The 5,868-nt window shown below is 36.2% G+C and overlaps 1 pseudogene; it reads right to left on the bottom strand.

Annotated features, from left to right (window-relative positions):
• Window positions 1–4,755, bottom strand: LOC102877656 (annotated as a pseudogene).
• Between the last annotated feature and the right edge of the window lie 1,113 nt (window positions 4,756–5,868).

Here is a 5,868-nt window from a genome sequence, read left to right as displayed (position 1 = left end):
TTAATAATTTGTAGAAATTTTTATTCATAACCATTTCCTCAGTGCCACTATGACATCCTTGTTTCTTAGACTATATATCATGGGATTAAACAGAGGGGTAAGGATCGTGTAGAAAAGAGAGAGTACTTTGTCTGTTCCCTCTGAGTGGCTGGTTTTGGGTGTTAAGTATGTAATAATGCCTGATCCAAAGAACAACACCACAACCATAAGATGAGACGAGCAGGTGGAGAAGGCTTTCGATCGACTAGTGGCTGATGGCAGCTTTAGGATGGTGGAGATGACGTTACTATAGGAGCCAAGTATCAACAGAAATGGAATAGTGCCAAACAACACAACAGCAATATAGAATAATATCTCATTCACAATGATGTCTCCACAGGCTAACTTGAATATGGGGGGAACGTCACAGAAGAAGTGATTGATTTGGTTAGATCCACAAAAAGGCAGAGAGAAAATCTGATATGACTGCCCTATCATAACTGGGATTCCAAGGATCCAGGAGCTGGTAACCAACTGAATACAGAACCTGTGGTTCATGACCAGAGGATAGTGCAGGGGGTCACAGATGGCCACATAGCGGTCATAGGCCATCACTGCTAGGAGCAAACACTCTGTGGCTCCGAGTATGAGGACGAAGCACATTTGGGCAGCACAGGCAAACTTAGAAATTCTTCTCCTCTGCGTGGCAAGATTCATTAGCATCCTGGGGAGAGTCACTGACACATAGCACATTTCTAAGAGGGAAAAATTTGCTAGGAAAAAATACATAGGACTCTGGAGAGCAGGATCTATTTTTGTCAGGAGAAATATTGTCCCATTACTTAACAGAATAATACTATAGATGATTAAAAATAATCCAAAAAGAAACCACTGGAGGTGGGGCACATCAGCAAAACCCAAGAGAACAAATTCCATCAATTCTGTTAGGTTTCCTTCTGTTTGTTTTTCTTGAGTCATCTGTGGAAAAGGTACATTAATATTGCATTTCTCTTTACTTACTAGTATCTCTTCTTCTCTTTGCTAAATTAGTTTCTGGATTGAATTTTAAAATCACTGCACTGTTTACATCTTAAGTACATTTACATGTACAATGAACCCCTAAAAAAGCATAGAGAATAATCCTCTGAAATGCATCTAAATACTTTTTTAAACTATATCATACATTGCATAGCCAAGTCGGAAAATCACTATATCTTTTCAGCAGAAGCCCTGGAATAAATGGCAACTGCTGAACATGGACCCTTAGCTTTGCCATCTAATTTCACATTAAGCTTTAAATACATTAGATGCTTCTTTGGTAATTCAAATATACTCTCCATGAATTTTCTAATCAAGATTCTAAAGTTCTGTTTCACAAATTCCCTATTAATATTACTTTCCAATTAACCATTACAATGCCTCATTCTCACTTAACTTGATAGTTTTAACCATATAGTTTTCTATCACGTAGTCTGTATCAAGTAGTTTAGAAAGAAAATTGAGACACTGCTTCAGTTTGGCGTAGAAGTATAGAAGTAGCCCATGTTACTATAGGGTGAGCACTAGTTTGAGGTTATGTATTGTTGAGTTGGAACAGACTCCAACAGCTGACCTTCCAATGGGTTTTCAGAGGCAGAAAAATTGCATGGGAGGACAGTGTTCATCTTTCTGCTGCTGAGCACCTGGTGGAATCCAACCACACGTCTTTGGTTTGACAGTGTAACTCCTTACAACTTAAATCTCCAGAGATCTCTAAAGTCAGTAAGAGAAGAGAATGTTATTCATGGAAATTAGCTTAGGGTCATTCATTCAGATATTGTTGTTGTTAAGTGCCATTGACTCACTTGTGACTCATAGTGACCCTAGGTACAAGAGCCCTAAATGCCGTTCTTTCCTGTGCCGACCTCGCTGTCTCAAACACACTCATTCCCACCACTCCACTCACAGAATCGATCCATCACATCAAGGATCTTCCTCTCCTGCGCCGCTCCTCCACTCTCCCAAACATGATGACCCTCTCCAAAGACCAGTCCCTCTTTGCAACATGCCCAAAGTTTGTCAGATGAAGCTTCAGAATCCCTGACTCCAAGGAGCATTCCAGTTTCACCCTCTCCAGGACAAAATCTCTTTGTTCTCCTAGCAACCCATGGTATATTTAACACTGTTCTCCAGCACCACAGCTCAAAGGCATCAATTCTCTTTCATAGTCACTGTCCAACTGTCTGATGCATTGCACATAATTGCAAAAGATGGTAGCCTGGATCAGACACACCTCAGTCTCCAGCCTAACGTCATTGCTCTTTGTTCAGATACGAACTTTAAATGTAGTAATTCTTTGAAAACAAGGTAAAATATATTTTTTTCTCCCCATGTGTGTATGGAAGTAGAATAAAAGAGGAAGGTTATTTTCTATTATATTCATTGTACCTTACACATATATTATTATTTGTTTTGTTTGGAAAAAAATATCCTACAGATAACTAAGACTGTACTAATTTTTCCTTAAATAAAATAATATTAAAACTTCCTGAAAGTAGATAGTCATCAATTACACATAGGCTTTGTGACTGAAAGTCAGTATCCTAACAGATTTCCTAGGCAAAGCAGCACATGATTAAGTATTTTGAGTACCCATGCTCACAACTCTTTATCATCCACTTTCTTCAGGTTAAAACAAATATCAATCTGTGAGGAGGCTAAGATGCAAAATTTAAGGAGGAATTTATGGCTATCCTTGCAGTTACATAACACTGAAAAGTGTCATCTTCATATTTAGCTTTGTAGTAATGGATTTATACCTCGTGAAAGAAGTAGAACAGAAGTATGGTGCCATAGTTGAAAAACAACAACAAAATAACCCATTGCTTCAGAGTCCACCCCAACAGCATTCTACACACCATGATGCAGGAGAGCTCGCCCACACTCTTTCCAAAGTCTACAGTCTTTATGGAAGTGAACTGACACCTCTTTTCTCCCTTGAACCAACTGGTGAATTTCCACTGCTGACTTTTGGTTAGCATTTGATCATAGTAATTGCTACATCACCAAGGCTCCTTGCCATGATGAAAGGGTCACTCATTCACTCACTGTTTTCAAGTCAGAACCAACTCATAGCTAAACCCATTAGTGGTTTTCCAAGGCTGTAAATAGCACGGGAGAAGACCAGACAATGACAACATTGTGGACTGAAAGAAAGGAATAGCTCTTTCTAAAATGAAAGCACAACTCTTAACAAGGAGAGAAATAAGACAACAGTCAAACCTTTATGCATTATTTATGAATTATATCATTTAATGAAGAAATAATTTGTTGTCGAAATGATTCTGACTTAAAGTGACTCTATATACAACAGATCAAAACACCGGCAGAGGGTGATCTGGTTTTATCCTCACAATTGTTGCTGTTTTGAGCTCATTATTGAAGCCATTGTTATCTAAGCATCCCTTTGGAATCTCCTTTATTTTCCTATCAAATTCTTTTTGCTTAAGCACATGTAATTTTTTTTTTCTATATTCCTCCCTACTCTCTTCTAACATGGCCAAGTTAATGTTAAGTTTGGAAGTTCTCACTTCTAAGGAAAAGTTTAGCTATATTTCTCCCAAGACAATAATTTGAAGGCATCAGTTCTTCTTCAGACCTCCAAATGTAACAAATTATCAGTGTTTTAAAGTAATTTAATGTCCTATATTTAAAATCATCTTTAAGATAAATATTAGGGTCAGAAATACACTGACACTGATTCAATAAATCAGCACATTTTAAATAGTAATTTTGGAAGCATAATTATTTCTTTGAATTTTATTATAAAACATTTCATACTTACCTTTTTAGGGAAAAATAAGATCTCTCCTGGCACAGTTAAAGCACTTCACTCTTACCCAAAATGTGTGAGACTTCAAATCATGAGCTACTCTGAAGGAGAATCTACTTCCTTATATATCTACAGACCTAAAAACTCCATTGGATAGTTATTTTCTGTCCTACAGCGTCTCATTATGAGTTAAAATAAATTTAATGGAATTGGATTTGGAGTTTGGTTTATTTGAAACAATATTTTTTCTTAATCATTGAAAAGAGATTAAATAAGTATTTTAATCACTTTAGCTTAAACTTGCTGTTTCATCAGAAGTATTCCACCTAACTTTTAAACACTCTTCATTTTGAACTTACATTGCTCTTTAAGTAGATAAACAGCAGTTATCTCTACTGGGATCTCTTCCATCTGATACAGTCGAGTTTCAAGTGGAACAGTTCTCTTTGACACCTCTAATTGATTTATTTAATTCCCCATATATTTCTCTTCTCAGAATAGACGTATTGTGTAGGCTGAATCAATGCAGTGACATTATACACAGAACTTATCATTTCTTGGACTTGAACAGAATCCTAGATTTTCTTAACTGAGCAATACTAATGAAGATTATCCAAAGTTTATAAAAACTCCAGTTCTTTCTTTATGTGTTATGTCTGCCTCTTACGGACTTGCTCTGTTCCAACTAGACAGGTAGCCTGCTGCATTTTCCTATAGTTTCTTTGTGTATGCTCTTTGAAATGTTTATCTAGATCTAAATTCAGAAACTGACCTCTGTAATAGTTGTAAGAAATATTTTGATCAAGAAAAATTTTGCTTATAAGCTATGTAACATTTAATTGCTTTCTTCAAGTTCACCTGAACACGCTAAGAATGAGCTGTTGAATATATCAAATCTAGAGAAAAACCTTCCCCCTAATGTTAACTTCATATGGTTCCTTTTTCCATTCCTTGAAGCAGCCCATCTCCTACCTCAGCTTCGTTCACTGTGTCAATCCACTTTTAGCAGATCATGTCTAGTAAAAGTCACTGGGGAGAGAATAGGACTCTGATCTAGTTTCAGCTGAAATAAGAGACAAGGTTTTAGGACAGTTGAATAGTGAAGTGTGGTGACTGTTCTGGTGAAGCCAGATGTCTCCATGTACAAATTGGGTGTTATTTCTTGTTATTTAATGAACTGTGGTTTTGAAGTGTTTATAATTACCTCCAAAGTTTAGGTGACTAGTTGTTTCTGGGATCCATCAACCTGGTTCTCATTCATAGTGGCCCAATGAACAAAGAATGAAACTTGACTCAATTCAGTGTCATCCTAATAATTTTTGTTGTGTGTAGACCCATTGTGGTATTCATGGTGTCCATTCATCTTTTTAAGGTTCTTCCACTCCTTATCTGACCCTTTATTTTTCCAAGAGTTATTTCTTCTTCCAAGACTTTGAATATTGAAACAATAATACTGTAAATGGTAGAGTCAAAACAGAATTACTGAGCATGATGGCATATTATAAAAATATCAATGTCACTTAATATGTGAAAATGGCTTGATGCTGATTTAGCTTTATGTGTAAACTTATACCTTAAACAAAACTAATATTTAAAAGGAAAGAAAGAAGTAGCACAGCCTGCTAACATGTCCAAATTACGTGAGACAAAGTTGTATCATCTTCTCCTATAAGGAACAATCTGGATGCACTTTTTTCTTTTTTTTTTTTTTTTGGATGCACTTTTTTCAACATAGATTTAATCATTCTTTTGTCAGCCACAGCATTTGTTATTCTTTATAAACATCAAATTTCAAGAACATCAAATAATATTGAAATACTCTTAAGCTGGACAACTGGGCTGCTTCCATGTTCTTGCAATGGTGAATAACACTGTTATGAATATTGGTGTAAAAGTCTCTGTGTGTTTATGCTTCAGTTCTCATTTTCTTGGAGTGTATTCTAAGCAATGGAATAGGTAGGTCATATAGAAGAATTTCTATGTTCAGCTTTTTGAGGAAGCACCCAAATGCCTTCAAGAGTGGTTGCATCATTTTACAATCCAACTAACAATATATAAATTCCTATCTTGCCACACCC

Source organism: Elephantulus edwardii, unplaced genomic scaffold (genome assembly GCF_000299155.1).
Source record: "Elephantulus edwardii isolate Elephantulus edwardi_28Jun2011 unplaced genomic scaffold, EleEdw1.0 scaffold00389, whole genome shotgun sequence".
In the NCBI taxonomy this organism is placed as follows: Eukaryota; Metazoa; Chordata; class Mammalia; order Macroscelidea; family Macroscelididae; genus Elephantulus; species Elephantulus edwardii.
This window is presented reverse-complemented; position numbering and strand designations above follow the sequence as displayed.